Source organism: Corvus kubaryi, unplaced genomic scaffold, assembly GCF_017639235.1.
Source record: "Corvus kubaryi isolate FWS band 111438036 unplaced genomic scaffold, C.kubaryi_AGA036_p1.0 137, whole genome shotgun sequence".
Classification (NCBI taxonomy): Eukaryota; Metazoa; Chordata; class Aves; order Passeriformes; family Corvidae; genus Corvus; species Corvus kubaryi.
This window is the reverse complement of record NW_024580671.1, coordinates 5,340,416-5,360,460: the sequence shown is the minus strand read 5'-3', so window position 1 is coordinate 5,360,460 and position 20,045 is coordinate 5,340,416.

The window sequence follows — 20,045 nt, the reverse complement described above, 5'->3', positions numbered from 1 at the left end:
GGTGGCTGACAAAATGCCAGTACAGGATAGAGCTTGCAGCCACCATTGTGGGGAATAGCAGCATTATCCTAAGTGAAGGTGGGTATTATAGGTAACTTCTGTTCTGGGTGAGACAGACGCACAAACCAGCTGGGAAACAGAGAGAGGAGAATTCCGAGAGGCCATGAGAATGCTCATCTAGGAAGGCCCCAGGACAGGAACTGTGAGTGTTCTCCAAAAAGGAAGTTCTGACTTGACCCTTTGCTATGAAGGTACATGCAAATGGGACTTAATCTATACCAAATGTGAAGAACTGGAGATAATTTCTTTTTCCTATCAAAAACTTCTGTACTGCTTAAAGCAAAAGTCAGGCATCTTCATGACTGGATTGAAAACTGCACTTAGAGGCTCTGACAAAGCCCTTTTAGAGCAGAAGATGTAAGTGCCTGTGCAGTATGGTTATGTCACATCCTCATCCCCAGGTCAGTGCAGGTGACTTTCCCTGAAACATCGAGCAGAAAACAGTTTCATAAAGTCATGCTTTTGCAAAGTTTTCAAAGTTTTGTATACACACATTTTCTGTTTTTAATGCCCAACTCCTAATATTTTAGTTGTAAGAGATGGAATGAGTTAGGCTATTTATATTCAGCCATGACTTTTGTCACACTATATTGACAGTAAAATTGAGTTTGTAAAGATATTAACTTAGCCAAAATACAAGCTGTAGTTGCTAAATATCTGACTGCAATGGGCAGTTTTGAAACTAGAACAAACCTGTGCAAGAAGAAAGGATATTGTAGTGAGATGTGTGATATACCTCCATGGTAGCCTGACAAACCTGAAAGATTCTTGCCCAAGAGAGCTGACCAGTTAAATACTTTGATTTTTGTGGGGGCACTGGTGTCCCTGTTCTATTACAGATCCACTGAATTAATCTGCCTGTTTGAAGGATCAGGGTCTAAATCTCACAAAACCCACGGGAAAAAAAGAAAATACATATAACAGAAAAATAGAAAATTCAATAAATCATTTCAGTAACACTTATCTTCTTAGTCTGAGGTTATTAGGAACATGATCACTATGGTAGAAGGTAGCAAATTATAAAGAAGGACTGGCTGGTGTTCAAGAGATGGGAAGCTTTGCCTGAGCACTGTCAGCTGAGAGATCAGGCAACAGCAGGGAACACAAGATGTGTCCACAAGCAGTACTGTTCAGAACCTTAAAAGTGATGGTGGAGTGAATGTCAATCACTTACACGAAAAGCTATAGCCCATTTTCCTTATCATATTCACAAAAAAACACGTGGAAACTTCATATTTTGCAATCTCTTAGTCCAACCTTATTATACAGGGACTGTCACACTGAATAAATCAGAACTGTTTAAAACCCTGTAGGCTGTTTGCACAACTCAAGGCCACCTGTTCTTGGTTCTGGTGCCTTTCTGTGACTTGCTGTAAACACAGCATTCCCAAGGTCAACAACTGTAAGACTTGGTGGCATGGCTGCCCTCAGTTACACGCAGTAGTAGTCAGATTACATTACTGCTCGCACAGTGGCCTTGCAGGCCCTCCATGAATAAATGTTCTCTGCAGACAGGAGCTCTACATTCTGAGAGAGCACATTTATAAAGCAGTCACTTATTCCACACTCATTTCTATGTATGAATATATAATCAAGGAGAGAAAGAGGAACAGTGGTGCAGTTTAAAAGCTACAGTAAGAATCTGTGCCACAGGCAGCAGCAAGGCAGCCTTTCCACCTGGGTTTCTGAATGCTTCGTTGTAAACATACAGGACAGGAATGGAGCATGTCTGTTAAATGCACTGCCCACAAGCAGGGCAAGAATCCACTTAGCTCTTAATGAATGAACTCCTGTCACTGGAACTTAACGCTGCAGCAAAGATAGACTTTTAGGCTATGTTTTCACCGAAGAACTGACACAAGAGAGTGGTCACAACACAGACCATGCCTCCAGCAGAAACAGACAGCTGAAACTCTCTGTGAAGGTAGTCTGAAGCTATCAAAAAGAGATCTCATAGGTGTGCTAATTAAAGTGGTCTTCTCCAGCTGAAAAGTTTAGCATCTGGGGGACCTAAAGAGGAAGGTTTGATCAGTAAAATAGCTACAGCAGGTAAAGTTTGGTAATGTGGAAGTAAAAACTGGGAGTACCTTTATACCTAATCTAAGAATTCCATAGTAAATGTTAAAGATTTAAGTACTGTTAGCATAGGCTCCACCAGTGAATGTCCTTACTGCCTTGCCAAAATATCTAACCAAGCTTTTTCTTGTTCAGACTGATCTGATATGAACGTTGGGTTCCTGTGCATGTGTTATAAGCTTTATTGGCACTGTAAAGGCGGCAAGTGGATCCAGTCAGATTCATAAGCGCTATCTTTCTGAGTCCAGAGCATCTGGATACTGTGGACAGACTGTTCAGAGAACACGTAAACTACTTATGCATCAAACAGAAGCAAGATTAGTGCCAGTTTAGCACGTGGTTTTTGAAATGCAAATTAAAAGGTTGAAGATGGGCTTCTGAAGCATGCTGGTGAATGCAATGATACCTGGAAGAGACCTCTTTGCTAAGCAATCCAAACATTGTCATTCTAGCAACCAGTTTATGTAGTCCTGAAGGGTGCACAGAGCCTGGGAAGGCTGTTCTAGATCCTTCCCCATCTATTCCACATCTGTTTGGGTTTTTTAGCAGCAGAAAGTTTTAACATACTGCTGGTACCATTCATTATTGAAGTCTTCAGAGAAATACAGACCCTTGGACATAATGATGAACTTCCCCAGCCTACTGCTGCTCTTCATTACTACCCATGTCTTTCTGCCTTGGAGAGATGCTTTTATTCACTTGTAGTTTAGCTTTTGATGGCTGGCCTACTCAACTTCACCCACAATTTTACACTTGACTCTGTTATCTGGTGCTTCACATCTTAAGGTAGTTAAGACCTCTTGTGTTGATTTGTTGAGAAAATACACTACCAGTCTACATTTGGTAACTTCTTGTGATATTTAACCAATTTTCTCTTACCCCTAATGTCGCTAATGAGCTCTGCTTCACCATTTGTTATCTTATATACACACAAAAGAGCAAGTTTGCACTTGTCTGTATCACATTTATTCTCCATTGAAAATATAACTGCTACTTTTTTATTCTCCAACCATATAGTAAGAGTTCTTACTGGAAAGATTTGTTAAAAATACACAGCATTGACTTTTTAAGCTCATAATGGCATTTCTATCAAAATTGGTGGAAAGTATCTACACCCATTTTCTTTCCATTACCCTCTAGCTTTGCCCTGCCAGTTTATATCACAGTTCAGTTTATAAAAGTAAAAAAATTTTTGTGCTACTAAAGGCATGATGCCAAAGCTCATATTTTCCTCCTATTGTATGGAAACCTGGGTATTTCTGTTCTCTTTTTACTTGTATTGCTGGAGACCCTTTTATTATTTAAATATATTTCTCAAATCTTTTCTTCTCTCTGCCCTTTTTGACCTCTTAAGTGTTTCTTTGCTAATCAGGCCTTATTCCTTTCTGAATAGGATTTCTCCTTGTTCTGAAGTGTCCTTCACAAAGTAGTCAGCCAGCCAGCAGAACTGCAGCCTGCAGGTTTTTTAACTCCATGTTGTTTGTAATATAAATCCTAGACAGTTTTACATCCATTGACTACAGGGAATTTAAAACTTCCTTCACACTTGAGTCCTGGTGTCCTCAATGTGACTCTTAACATGGAGAAATTTCTTCAGTTTATCAAAGTTTATCCAAGTTTCTCCTCTTGGCAGAGAATACATTTTGTAATAAAATTTTCTTTATCTTTCAACGCATTTTTTTCCATCTGTGAGTCCAAGATGAATCATGTTTTTATCATACAATCCAAGGTTATTTCCCATGGCCAGTTTTTCTGTAGCAGCCGTGCTGCTCTCCAGTGCCAATTCTCAAAGCTCCACCTCTTGATTCATGAACAGCTTGACCACCAAAATTAAGGAACCTTTAAGAAGCAATCAAGTTTGTCCTGAAAGATTTGGCATTGCAAATAACTGTCTTGCAGGTTGATCAGCAGCGTGCTTTAACATTGAGGGGAACCAGGAAATACGAGGAATGACTCAGCCATCAGATTTAGGAACTCCTCTGTTCTCTAGGCCATTTGCTGGAGCTTTTCAGTTCTAATAATGTACCACAGATTAGGCATTTTGTTGTCAGAAAGAGAATGCATAAGGTGTTGCTTTTTTTACTATTTGTACTGACTTGGAAGCTGAAAATGACTGTTTTTAGAGCTTTATAACTATGTCAGCTTTTCAACACCCAAAATGGAATTTTTTCCCTCTTTGAAAGAGACAAAAATTTAAGTAAAATCAATTAATTTTTGTTACTATTTGTGACATGACTGGATAAAATATTTCCAAAAATAGTATTGAATTCCTTTATTTGATAAAGGCATGCTGTTAGTTACCCATGGCTCAAAATAATGATTTAGATCATTGACAAAACCTTTATACTTTGTGTTTGTAAATTGTTATGAAAATATAACAAATCTACAAAATTTCAATTAACCTTAGTTCATATACTTTCAGCACCTATTGCTTTGCTTCTAAAGTCATGAATACATGTAGTAAACAAGGGGTAAGGAAACAACCAGTTTTAATGAAATATAAAATGTGTTCCTCATCTGGTCATCTCAGAAAATCTTGGTGAGATAAATTTAAAATATCTTTTAACTCTGCAATAATATTTAACTTTACTCGCTGGTTCTCAATACAGCAGCATCTACCTACTCTTCCCTTTTTAATGCAGGCAGCACAGGTAAATTATGAATTAATCATAAATAGTATGAGTTAATTGTTTTCCCTACTGAAAAAAGGTGTCTATAAACTGCATGTTAAAGGTTACTGAATTTGACTGCTTTCATTGGTGTAGCTGTTCAAAACAGATGCAAAGTCTGAAACCAACACAATTAACATTTAGTATTCCCTTTGTGCTCTCTGAGCAGTTGATCCCACAAGACACAAGGATTTGGATAACTTGGATTGCACGAGATAGGGATGAGTTCAAAAGATATCTTCTCTGCTGAGAGTGAAGGGAGAGCCCATAAAACCAAAGAGTTCTTAGAAAGATTTGTGGTTAATGGCTGCCAAATAGTACCCTATATATTATTCCACATGCATTTTTAGTTATTATTACAACTGGGTTGTAACTAATTCTAAAAGCAAAAGGAAAATGAAAATTGAAATTTAAAAAAAGTATCTTTATCAAACATCAGATAATCCTTTTCTTGAAGGAAAGGTCAATTACTGTGAGTGTCAACCCTGCTTTCTCCCTGTTCTTCTATCAGGAAAAAATCCCAGTCAGTGTCAGCCTAACTCTGATCCATCTACGTTTGCAGTTCTCCTCCCATTCCCTCATGACCAGGCCTGCTGTGCAGTACTGGAGCTGAGGTAATCAGTTTAGCACACGAATATGATTTGATTATTTTTGTTTTACATAGGCTATAAACCTGTCCAATCTGTTTTAAAAATCTTTTCAGTGTTCCATTCATGATTGAATTCCCTGCCTGAAATATATTAAGCAACCGGGGTTAAAAGAGGGTAGTAATTTTTATTTTTTCACTTTTAAATGCAAACCTCTCTTACTTTCTTGAAATAATTCTTCATTAGAAATACAAGGATTTTGTACAGAGGTTCCCATTAGCCCTGTATTTGAGATTTTTAATCATGTACCAATCTAATATTACTTTAGTGGAGTCTGTATGTGATATTATCCTTCTTTACAGTTCATCATGGTCTCCTGCTGGCTGGCACTGGTGAACAGGCTACAGGCAGCAGCTGCTGGTTTGACAGCCAGTTCTGTTCAAGGAGACGGTAACTGCAGGGCAATGCGTGCCCAATAAAACAAGCTAAAATTGTCAGGGGATCCCTAAACAAGACCCTGCTATGTTGAAAAAGAGTCAATCTCTAAATAAACTCTAAAAGGTTTGTAGCAGCCAGGATGGAAGTGGAAGTAGTCTTCCTTTGGAAGTTTACATAATCACTTAATTTAATCCTTCCTGTGGTGTTTCCCAGCCACTGCTCTATTTCTTTGATCATAATCTGCTAGGACAAATGTCAGGAAATATGAGTCTACAAAGTGATGTAAATCTTGCTCCCTATCGGAGATGTGACTATGACCATTATCTTAATGATATTTTCTTTCTCATGTATTCGTTTCTGCTCGGTGTTTTTCCAGTCCTTGATGATGGAGAAAAGCAATGACTTTCAAGCTTAAAAACAAAGTTGTATTATTCCGACCCTGGTGATGAGTGTACTTTAGCTTGCATTTCAAGGTGGAGAAAAGCCATAGCAGCATGGATATAACCTGTAAAATTTGTTATAACGTGGTATTTGCAACAAAACATGGCTTTTGGCTTTTATATTGCTTTGTACTTTCTGCAGCTCCATCATGGCATGTGTGATGAGACCTACTTGTATGTTTCTGTCTCACAGCAGTCAAACATTATCAGTCAAACATGGCCATTTCTTGCCTTTCAGTAGCTTTAAAGCCTTATGAGCTTTATGGATTAGACTGAATAAAAAAAACCAAGGTCTTCAAAACAATAAATTTATCCCATCAATGACACAAAAATATATACACATATATAAAACTACGTGCATCCATAATGTAACACAAACTATAAATACAGAAATTACCATCAAATAATATTTGCACATCAATACTTTTCTGGTTCTTTTAAACTTTGCATTTACTAATTTAAAAATAGAAAGAAAGAGAAAGAAACTAAGAAGCATTCCATCACTGTGGAAGCATATATTTTATATCTATTTGACATCTCCTGTGATTACAATGCACAGTTGAGGTCATTACACTAAAGGGAAAATAATGGTAGAATGTAGAAGACAGTGAACCAAACAAGAAAATGTTTTGCTACTGCTAATATTTTGATGTCTATTAGGTAAGAAGTTTTTTCTTTTGTCAGTGAAGTCCTAGTTTGCTTTTAATTAATGTTGCATTACCCTTTTTAATAATAGCATCTACTTAAGATATCGTTAATAACACCTATTGAAGACACTAAGTCTTAGCATTAATTTAATGAGAGCATTAAACTGCATCTATTATATGTTCCCAGTTAAACTAGCATGATGTTTTTTTAATGGATATTTTAATAGACATTATTAACCAGAATATTATAAAATTAAAACAGAACTCAATGGGTTCTTTGAGTTCCTGTTGTAATACTCTGTGAAGCCACTGATTCTGAAAAATAGCAGTCTATGTATTTTTAATTTAATTTAATGGCATTTGGCAAGAGTTACAACATGCACATGCTTTTATATGGCACAAGTAAAGACAAATATTCGCTGAATTAAGATGTGGCTGATATAAAACCTATCTTATATTTTGATCCTGTGGGCCAAATTCTTTAAGAAAGGGTTCTTTAGAAACATCTGTATACAGAGACACATAGTTACACTTTTTTTTATTACCTGAAGTGTGTTGAATTTCCTGCTGAAATCTTCTCTGAAAATAACTGGGAGTCAACATTTCTTCAGAGAAGGAAACATTCTTTTTATAAATTACTATTTCCCATATTTTTCAAAACACCTCATTTTCTCTTGTTTTTTGTGAAACTACACAGTGGGTGTAAGGAGTAAGTCTCAATTCCAACTTCTACACCAGTCTCAAAGTGCAAAGCTGTAAAACTCAACAGCTCACAGATCTGCCTGTTAAGCTCTCAATTTGGTCAGCAAACATTTAGTACACAGGCAGCAGAATTTGAACCTTCTCCTTATTGATTTTCTGTTTGTGCCACATTCCTGAAAGTATATATTTCATCCACGGTAAACATTATTGTTCACATCAATGAAGAAGGTCACTGGTCATTATCTTTTCATTTCAGCAGCAATTATGATAAATTCCCATTTTCTGTACTGATCTTCATTCTGCTGAGGGAAATTGGTAGATGCCTGTCATACATTAAAAAACTTTAGATAAAAGTGGCTTGTATAATCATTTAGCTGACATTTTGAATATGTCATTAACTCCTACATTTGGGTGAACCTTTTTCTGGAACTCTTTGAGTCGTATACAACCAACCCATTATTGTATACCACCTCAGAGTAAGCCTTTAGAAGAACTTTTAACTACATTTCTTGAATCACCAGTATTTTGTTTGAAATCCTAATGGTCTTACTCGAATACAAATCTGTCATTTCATGCAACAGACAAAGCTGGCAGACCTAATAGGAATTTTCCATTGGACTTGCTCGAGAATATGAATCCAACTTTCACTGAAGGACTAAGCAAATCCCTTCCCATCTCCCAGAAAGACTTGTCAGGAAGTGCAAATGAAAATCTTTACTTTTTACATAGCTCTCTTGCTACCTGTCTATATCCATCTGGCACTTTGAGATAAGGTCAGGCACAAATGGTGTTTCCAGGTTGATCTGTGTGCATTTAGAAAATACGTGCAATCAGTAAACAAGGAAGAAACTATGAAGGTATAGCCTGAAAGTGGCAAAGCAAACATACAGATCGAGAAAACAAAGGGTTTTGTTGTGCTTTCTAAACACTCAACCATTTAAAGATCTGTCTTAAACGAATGTGTCTAAAATAATCTTTTGATAAATGGGAGGAACATTTTTCCTGTAACAGTGAAGTTTACACTGCATTCTCTAATGTTGTGCAGAGAAGCTTCTGTTGAAAGAACTTGCCCAGAGGTTCTTTCAAGAAAAGAAGATGTTTTTATTTATAATCTCCAGAATTCCCAAAATGCAGTGGGGTACAAAGACACTTGAAAGTAGACTTTATAATAATATGGGGAAAAGATGTGAATGCCTGCTGTGCTGAGCTGGTTTGATTATGCTGTGAAGTCCTTAAAAACTGAGTTTAACATGTCTTTTGGGAGAAAAAGGAAACTTAAAATAGGCCTTCATAACAGGCCTATATGAGTTAGGAAGAAGCTGGTTGCTACATGCGCCAGTTTTCCTTGCTTTTTCTTCTAGTTTGGACGAAAATAGCTCACACTTGTAAATCCAGGGAGAGAATGAAGTAAACACAAGAGTTCAATACTTCAAATAGATGTTGAACTTCTAAATTTCCATTTACCAGCCTTTTCCCTTAAGACAAGAAAGACTGCTTCAGGCAAGTTCTGCTGCTCCTATTATCTGGGCACAAGTCTCTCCTCTTGTTTTCCAGCCTTGGACCAGGGAGTGGAGGGTTGGGTTGTTACTAGGCTAGGCGTCAAGAGGGAGTGGGGAACCTCAGTTCCCTCTCCATGTTTCCTGCCTTTATCTCTGGACAAGACAGAACATCTCTGCAGTGCCAGAGAAAGTGACAGCCCAGGACTTCACAGGAGTGCCAGCTGGAGTGTAAAAATTCTGTTTAGCAAGGCTTTTGATATTCACTTACAAGAAAGGAATGGGTCTATTGAAACTGAGTCTGTTCCTGGAGCTAGCGCATGGCTCAGGACAGGAAGAGGAGCGTGGGGGGCCAGGTACCAGTGTCTCCTCTGCGTAGCATGGAAGAAGCTAAATTCCTCCTATTCAAGACTTCATTAAATTAAAAACATTTGTTGGATAGGGGATGCTGACTTCTTGGCTTGCTGAGCAGGATACTTGCCTGAAATGCAGATGACCCAGATCCAATTTTCTGTTCCAATTCCAGTTCCAAATTGGATGGAACAGGGACTTGAACTTGCAGCCTCAATTCCCTAGAGAGTGCCACTAACTTAAAACCTAGTAGCTAGAAAAGCTCTCGGGATTTTTTAATTTTAATTTTGTTACAGGGATTCAGAATTGGAGCCCATAATTGCTTTCAGCTGTAGTTTCATTGAAACAAATACATTCCTATAGAATTTGATTAAAACAGATCAGCATTTTCTGCCAACATCAATGAATCAAGAATATTTTGGGGAAAAGAAAAATTCTTTCAAAGAAGGAAAATGGGAAGGGTAAAAGAAGAGAATGGCAGGGGATCAGAGATAAAGGTAGATAAGCCAAAATAAAGTTCTATTTGGACAGGAAACAAAAACCTCCCCTTTAAAAATATCTCTAGAGCATTCCTGGTTGGATACCTGTCCTGCTTACAAGGCAAATAGACTTTCTGCTCACCGGTGAGCACCAGATCAGAGGAGCTGTTTATGAATTCACTGAGTTATCAAAGCCAGGTTCAATCTGGAAAACTGCTTTTACAGCCAGAAATCCATCAGAGCCCAGTATAGGATCGAGACCCTTGATGTCTACTGTAACCAGCAAAGCTTTCTCTTCTAGCTTTTTCCTCATCTTTTTATTCTTACACTTTCTGATGTATATTTCTATAAGCACCCTTTTGTTTTCTATACTGCCTTCAGGCAGACCACGATTCCTTTTAATTGCACTGAGATTGTTTGGTCCAGAAGTTCCAGAATCATTTATTAAGGAGACATAGCTCTGGCTTTGATCCTTTGAGTACAAATGTGCTGATGCATTTGCTTTCCTCAGAAGAACAGATTTAATCTTTAGAGCAAATCATCTTCATCAAGGGAAGAATTTTGCATTCCAGTGGTCTTAAAGTGAAAGAGGTTAAATTTCTTAATGAGATAATACAATTTGGTTACAGCAAAGAAGGATAATACTGAAATCTGTACAATACTGAAAGTAAGATCTTTTTTTCATCTCTCCCACATTATTCAGATGCAAAACAGCCTAAATGTCTAATCTTGCCTGTTTTCCAGCTCAATTCCTTTGTAAGCAGTGGCAAAGTGAAATGACAGAAATTGCAAAGATTAGGCAAATGGTTAAGAACCATTACAGCTATATGCAAACCCAAGGATATGAAAGCCGTATTTTACAGGTTCTGTGCAGACTCCTTAGAAGTGCATGAATTCTAGACTAAATTAATATGATGAGAATCCAAGCATTTAGGGACATAAGAACAGGTTACTGAACTGGTGAAGAAAACCTCAAACCAGGAAAAGCTCTGGAGTTCTAAACCACCAGAAACCTGTCACATTTACTGAGATGTAACAGGAAAGGTATAGAAGAAAATCTTACAGATTTTTTTCTTGAGAGAAACATAAAAATTGGCCTCCTGGTATTCAACTGAGTTGAAAATTTAAACTTTGTAATAAAGCAATACTGCTACTTCAGCATATACCAAAATACGTGGCTTGTTCATGCCAAATGACCTTTTGTTCATCTTTCCTTTCTGATAATGATTTGTTATAAGTTCAGCTAACACCAATTCTTGTGTATTGATATTGTGACTAGATTGCTGAGGATTTGAGAATCTTTAGAACTGCAACTATTAAAAAAAAAAACCAAAATCCTAAAAGACTGGCTTGAAAATGAAATTTAGAAAAATACATGTATTTGTGGATTATACTTTCTCCCATGTTATTTGACACTTGGGTGCTGGTTTTTTCAAGCTTTACTGCATAATTTTTTTTAAGATAGCTGCAAATGTAAAATAAGTAAAAAAAAATACATCTGTAATGTTCACAAAATCCCAAGGCTCAGGGTGGAGTTGGGAAGAGTGCTCAATGCCAAGAGAAAATGAGTTGTCTGAAGCAGAATTTCAGAATGTTTGTTTCCATTTGTTGTTTTACTACGGGCAAATTACAATACCAATGTCTACCGGTTCTGTGAAACTGTGTGTTTGAAATATAACCAATTAATAAAATGGGGTATATTAATTTGGAATCAAGTTTAAACTGCATGACTCACGTCATGTTGCATCATTGCACATAATTTGTTTACAAAACAACTTGTATCCTGCAATGATAGCATGCATGTTTGGGGGGGGGCATTCATTATTAAACCAGCTTACAAATTTTGACAGTGGAAAGGAAAGCATCTGCATTCTGTAAATATATATCCAATCATGTAAATTCCAGCTACGTATCTGCTCTTAAAATAAGCAGATGGACTTTCAAACTACAAGCCTGAATGAATCACTGAAGAAACAAAAATGGTAGAAGAGAAGACTGAAATCATGGTGGAATCAGAAATAAGGATATGCAGAACAGACATCAGAAATTATGGATGCCAATGCAAAACAGTTATGCTAAATGTGTTCTAGTGCTATAATATCACTGGTATTTTAGTAACAGGAAACATCTGAGAGTTTGTTTATAAGCAGGATGCTAAGTGGTTCAAGTGGAGCTACTGAGAGGTACTAGGACAGGTTTCACACAAATCAGTTTTTAAAACTTTTAAAAATCTTTTCTGATTGGTATTCCTGTTACATCTGCTATGGCAGATACAGTCCGAAGAGGTCACAGCCCTGATGTGAATGTGATCTCTTAGACAAGACCCTGGGTAATGGGGTGGGGTTAGGCTCACTTTCTCAAGCCCAGAATCAGCAGAACAGTTTATGAGCTGGAGCCCTACCTACACTCTACAAACAGAACCTCGATAAAAACTCTGTTAGTCACTGTGTCCTGGCACAGACATAGCTAGAATACGGTAATCTGAATTTACAGTCTTCAGTGTCCTCCTCCACATCCCTACCATCTTGTATTTCCAGTACAGTTCCACGGGGAATCTGTCATTTACAGACTGGCTATCTTTCTTCAATTAAGTAGAGACTGAGCATCAGTAAAAGCACCTCGAATCTCTGTTCTTAGATAAATTTGACACTGTGTAAAACTGTGGCTCTATTTCCCACTGCATGAAGACCTTTCTCTGAGAACACATCTCTGTTTTTGGGACACAGGTTCCAAATCTGCCTTAGTTTTCACAGCAAACTGGTTCTGCCAAGGTAAGAGCCAACCTGAATCCTTGAGATGTGAAAACAAGTGAAACCACTTTTAAAAATATATAGCTTTTTGCTACTACAAGCAGTGGTTTTGTGCCCATCTGCATTTGAGCTTCTTTGGATATTTTAAAAAAGCAGTAAGTTTTATTTAAAGCAAATTATAATAATAAAGACTTAAAAAATTTATATTTTTACTATAAGCATTGGGTTAAAGCTGAATAATGCATTAACAGGTATCTTTCAAGGGATACCAAAAATATAGAGGCAATTTGCAGAGAGATACCTGAGATTTAGCAGCTTCTGAGTAGCCATATACTCAGTATATTCAGCAGCTTCTCAGTAGCCAGGCTGACATTAAATTTGGCTGCTAGAATAGGATGTTCAAGTGAAGGGCCAGTATTCTTGGGGTCAATGCCATCAAGCAAATTTATAAAAAATCAGAAGCAAATTAGGGCATTTAACTAAAAGGTTTGAATTTGAGAAGATAGCATAGTCAAAGATCAAACTAACTTCACTCTCCTAAATTAGTTCTAACTGGAGAAATGTGGGTTCTATTAAATCCGCCTTGAGACCAGTAAAATGTGCAAATGGAAAACAATAAGAACATGTCCCAAAACTGTCAGTAATCTTGTAAGCAATGGATTTTTGAGGAGTTTCATAATGGAAAATTTAGGCTAAATAATGCAATCTGTACACAGCGAGTCAGATATAGAAAGTCGAGTTCAAATGCAATTTAAATATTACACACAGGGTTAGAGAAGGAAAAATAGGGGAAGAACTTCAGAGAACTTGGAGTACAATGATATAGCTAAATACAAACAAGACATGAAAATGAGAACAATTTTAAAAAGGCAAACAGAACTCCTGTACTCCCATAGCCAAATATCTCTCTCCCATCAGGAAGAATAAAGGCCAAGAAATATAAGAATGACCTTCCTTTAAGTCATTAAACCTACATTTAGATACCCATAGAAAATAGGTATGTGTTCAGTTTTGATCATAGGGATCCTCAGACTTCAGATTACCTGGGTTCTTTCACCAAGAGCTCCATTTTAGAAATTCTAAATCACAAAAGTCTCATATTTCTGTTGTATCTGTGGAGAGATCTTGGTACACCATTATAAGCTTAACTGTATGTCAGTGCAATTTATTACATGATTCAAATCAGAATGTACTTTTGGAAACCTTCCCAAAAGTTTACATTAGTGGATTCTTACTCTTCTACTTTAGGACTATAATATTATACAATGCATTAGAGGCTGAAGGCATAGAGCAAAGAAAAGGTTTAATTACAGTTCCTGTGTGGAAGCTATAAATATATGGCAAGGATAAAGAAGACATGATAAGAAACCAAAAACGAAAAAAATACTGATGAGAAAATCACCTTAGAAATGACATCCTGAGGCAGAGGATATTGATGATGAATAGTAATAATATTCGATCTCAGATAGTGCTGATGGCTCCAGCCAGAGCTGCAGAGATTATCATTGTATTAGTCACTTTTCTGGGGCTTATTAGGAGAATTTTAGTTCAGTCGATTCTCCAGTTCTGGCTCAAGTGCTACGGCCTGAAGGCAAAGATTACGCTGCTATACCTTCTATCATGAAAAAATGTATTAGATATATTTTTTAATTAGAAGAATAAACATACATAATTTTCTGCAGCAGAAGCATTATGGGAGGGATTGTTATTGAAACTGTATTAAAAATGTAGTTCTTAACGTGAAAGTGAAAGACTTTTGCATATTTTAAGGTTGCTTCAGGGTATTCCAGCAACCCCTTTAAGTTAAAAAGAATAATATCAGAGAGAGCCTTTTTCATCTTTTTCCAGACAGTACAAACCCCAATTTGAAAACAAACTTTAAACTCACTCTCCATGCCAAGAGAAAGTCTCTTAACAGCTATACCAGCTTTACTACCACTATCGTAGCCTTACTATAAAATTTATTTTATCCATTACTGCTACAGTATATATCTTTAATGCTGTACTATTACTGCTATACTAGCTTTACTAATTTATTTATTGTTTTATTTTACTTTATATACTTTCTGGTTTATATTACAAAATACACTGATTTATTTTACTTTTATATTAATTAATTTCATTTTTGATACTGCTATACTAGTGTTACTACTTTATACTAGCTTTATTACTACTACACAGGTTTCCCTACTGCTGCAATAGAGGTAAGCATATAAGACATCATAGAGCTCATAATACTTAATTGTAGAAAATGTAAGTACCATTCTCCCATCTCGGTATGAATCTGTGCATGACTTCTTGGAAAGGAAGTTTCCAGTGTATAATGAGAAGGCAGAAAAAGTAAGAAAAAGAAGGAAAAGGTCCTGAGATATTAAGTCCAAGATTGGATTATATGAATGAACATGAAAAGCCTAAGTATAAATCTACAGCTACATCAAGTGTTGTAAAGTACACCTTACGTACTTTGCAAAGGTGATTCATAGACTAAGTCTGTATCTGGAAGCAGCACCTTGGTGCACACTCGAGCTGTATCCACATTACTGCAGTCTGTAGATTGTGCCCCAGATTGGTTTCCCCTCACTACAAAATCTTAGTGGTTACAGATAATTATAGACCATTATTTTGCATTTATTGACTCTCAATTTCTGTTTCAAACACATGCTGTAACTGTCCCAAATACAGGGGTAGCTCTCTGCTTCCCAAAGCCAATAGAGCATCACGACAATCTAAATCTGCTCTGCAGAGATCCTGCAAGTGAGTGGTCATTCATTTCCACTTTTCCACCTAAAGAAAACAAAATCTCTTAAGCAAATCCTAACCTCCTACCAGGATAGACTGGGCCATAGCTGCATCTGAGTGCAGTCTGTTCTCTGCTGTCTGGAAACTTTGAACAAATGAAATTAATTTCAGATAGTGGAAAGACATCCATCTCCAGGCCTGGAACACCTGAAAGCAGATTTTCAGGATGACAGTGAATTTCAAGATGAGAATAATTGCATTTGCCAAGTGTTTGGTATACCTCTCCGAAGCTCCAGACCTTTAAAGGACATCATTACCCCTTCAAGCTTAGTCACTCCTGATCATTAGTTTGAGCTAGGAGAATCTACTGTCAAGATCACCAAATTGCTCACAGACCTCATGTATATCATCCATAATGGAATGGTTTCAGAAGAATCCCTATACTCCTCCAAGTATTACACAGCTTCCCCAACTTTTCAGAGTGATAAATGGTGTTCGTATGACCAGTAGACCACCACTCTAGGAGACACAGCTCTCCAAAAGGAGGAATGGTTGTGGCCCTTCACATGTTTCTTCATGGACTCCCTGACACCAAATTCATGAAGGAGGTGTGGGAAGCTGACCCATTTTGGCTGATTCTGATCAAGGATGGACATGCACAAGCACAGCCTTTCAATTTCTCAATGTGTAACTGTGATTCTGAGCCATGAACGTAAATCAGCAGCATGCTGTTGCAGCAAAAGTGGCCAACTACTTTCTTGGCAGTGTCAGCAACAGAAGAGCCAGGAGGTCAAGGCAAGAAATCTATCCCTCTATTCAGTACTTGTAAAACCACATCTGGTCCATTATGAGGAGGTCTGGAGGACCACCTACATGACTTGAAACCTTCATCCTTCAAGGTGCTCAGAACTTGACTGAACAGAGCCCTAAGAAACCTGTTCTATCAGGATCTGCTTTGAGCATGTGGTTAGAACAGATGACCCCTAACACAACCTCAGTTACTTTATAGATATATGACTACATGTTATTAGCAGCAAACCTTCATGGCTACAAAATTTAGCATGTGGAGGCATCAAATCTTTTTTTCTCACATAACTCTCTAACCAGCACCAGAAATAGGAACAGAATCTCAAACGGATCCTCTGTATACTACAAATACAATTCTTCGTAGTATGGCAGTACAAGCTCCTTGCTGGAGGTCTTTCTAGACAGGTACATAGATTTCTATGATCCTTGTGGAGGACTGTAAGATGGCATCAGATATGATATGACAGCATCCATAGTGAAGTGAGACAAAACACGCCAAAAGCATCAGCTAGTCTCTGTACTCATGCTATGACATGTCTTTTCTAGGACAACCCCTGAATGTGTTCACCAGCATATGGGGAGCACAGAAAGCCAGAGGACTATGCATCACTGGCAAAAACTGGGAGTGTAAAAACACAATACTGAAATACTCCAAATAGGCTCGGTCAGGGAATTTTTCATGTTCTGATCATCACTAGAGGGCTGGTGCTGTTTTTCAGGGCAGGTCTGCTGGCAACAGTGCGAGGCTGCCCAGCTTCAGATACAGGTGAATCTATTGCCACTGTGACTCCTACAATCTATCACAGCTCAGCCTGCAGAGTACAGTGTGTCACAGTAAATGAAGCATTAGATTGTAATTAAACTGGAAGTTAAACTGTAAATAACTGTGGCAAATAACATTTTTCCTCAAAAGAAAAACATCAAGGATTTTTTAGAAGTGACTGCAGGAAAAAAAATCAAACAATTCTAAAAGTTCTATTTAAATCAGAGTACAAGGGAAAGAAAAGTAATATAAATCTTCTGGAAAAAGTAAAATGTAAACATTTTTATGAGCCCCTGTATGATGGAAATGGTATGACCAGCTTCCTTAAATAAAAATGAATTTGGTCAGAGATAAAGCTCAGTAATTTTCAGAGGAAAAGCCAAACTGAAGAGGTAGCTAATAAAAAAAACTTTAGCATTGAACAGGCCTTTTTAAACTTATGAGAAATGACTGATGCTCTAATAAATCCCTGAGGTTATTCTGCAGATACCTTTGTACTTACGAGGGAATAATGATGATAATGCCTTTCTGTCATTATGGTGGGAAAGTGTGGGCCACAGATTCCAGAAGGAAGAAAGTAAGGCATGAAGGAGTCCACTCTAAGTCCCAGAATAACTTAATCTAGGCTCTCATCTTCAGAAAGAACATTTTAATTTAGAGTTCCAACATCAAAGACCATATTAAATCACCATTTCTTTGAAAATCTACACTTAAGGACAAGGAGATATTAACCAAAATCCTTAAACTAATTAGTACCAAACACTCCTTTGGGCTGAACTTCTCCCTAGGATCAAATTACTGATCTTAAGCTGGTAAACTCTTAGTCCAATCTCAGTGTGGGCAAAGATGACCTTCTGGTGATGAGAACCTTTATTATTTCCATCCTAAATTGCTTTTTAGTCATTTTTTATTCTTTTATTTTCTTGGGGTTTTTTTTTGTTTTGTTTTTATCCATGAAGCAACATTCCTTAGTAGCTACCTCTGTTCACATACAAACAAGAATGAAAAACCGAACCAATGACGTAGGGACCTTTCCATTCCTCAGCAGGAACCACTTTATTACTGTACCTCATCATCCATCATAATTCTGATTGCACACTTCACCTCAATCTGAAAGGAAAAGGACCAATCCTGGTTTTTGCAGAAATGCATCTTAACATCAGGCTGAAGAGGATGACTGTGAGTGTTCAGACCATTTCACTGAGGACTGGCAACGTTATTCCAAAATATATTCCAAGATGAACAGAAAGAACTGAGAAGGAAGGTCAAAGGACTGGCAAATGAAAAGGCCACAAGCAAAAAGCCTAGGAAAGTGATAGGGCATTCTCAATCACAGATTTATGAGCAGCTAGGGAAGATGACCTTGCCCCAGACTAAGTAGGAACTATTGAGTAAAGAAGAAGCTACGTCCCCAGAGTGCAACTGGAGTCTCTGTTACCTTAAAACTTTGTATTTAAATTCAGCACTTGAATTAAAATTATGCATTGGTACATTAACTTCTTTAGGACTCTGAGACAGTTTGATTTATAGAAGATAACAGTCATGAAAACTGTGCTTTTAAGACAGCAGGTCTTACTACAGATTTATACCTAACTGTGAGGAGAATTAAGTTCACTGTGTAGGATTTATTTTTCTTTGCCTAATTTTTTTAAAAAACAAGAAAGGCCTTCTTTTCACTAACATATTGTAAGAACTAAAAATTCAGCTTTGACTTGGATAAATATCTATCAAGGTTTGCAGAGAAGACATTACTATTGACCTTATCATCTTAACAACACAGTTGGAGAGCTCTATTTCCTTCTAATTTATACTTGCACAATTTGAAGGCTATGGCATATGCTATAGAAAAAGCAGTAAGGTAAACAAAACAATTCTTTTAGTTTGTAAACAGAATGGTGTTGCTGACAGACAGACTTGCCAGAGTAAATGCCATTTTACCATATTGTATAGTGGCTAAAACATTGCTACGAAGAAAGCAAAATTCAAAGGTCTTTTCTACTAACTATACTAATGGCACATAATTTCCAGTTCATTTATCTATGTGGTTTGCAAGCTGTTAAGCTCAATAAAAGTCTAAACATCAGAATTGTATAGTGACTGCATTTTTGTAAGAGAAGCAAATACATTTTTTAAACAGATAGAAATTCTTATGAAATAGTGATTACTGTAAAAAAAAAATACTGACACTCTCTTAATTTGGCATTTTAAATACAAATACTAGGGTAATTTTACTGTGCCTTTGAATGAAATGACAGTGTGAGCTAAATGAAAACAAACTCCCTTGAGAATTATTTATCAGACTACTAATATTCAGAAGTATTTTCTGAAATTTAAAATACATTAACCAGTTCTTTAGTAACTCTATCCCATTTTTAATTCACACTGAAGTTCTTGGCCTACTCTGCATAGTCAGATGGTAGAACCTACCATGCTTCATGGCTGGGCTGGCTTCCTGGGGCATTTTTGCTATATGTCTGCTGCATGGTGAAGGTTTTGTGGACATCTCAAATTAGAGACATGAAATCTAGGAAGCCTGAAGCCATAAGATTTTACCTCTATTTCAGTGTTATATTATGATACTTATATTATTCACCCTTACTTCACTCTCGGGTTGGTGTAAATATAAGCATACTTTGCGCTTAAAAGACAATTGATTTGAGTCTGCACACAGAGCTATGCTTAATTTCTTTGGAGACGTGGAATGTCCTCTCTTATGTGCATCATGATAATCATTCATACTCATTTGAAAAGACATTGTTTAAGTCTCAACCCTCTCCTCAGAGCTAACACTGACTGCCATAACACAGATCTCCCACTTGCTTTGCAAGGTCAGCTCCTCAAAATTAAATTAGAAATCCCACTTCACATGCCTTTTATTACACAGTCATCCACATGATGCATATGCTTGCTGTGGATTAGAAATTTTACATGGGGGAAGCCATAAGAAGCCATAAGGTAAGGAGATTGATAATATCTGGGTGTTCTGGAGTTCAGCAGTTTGTCATTTTATATAGCAGACTCTGCCTAAAAAGAGAACTGGG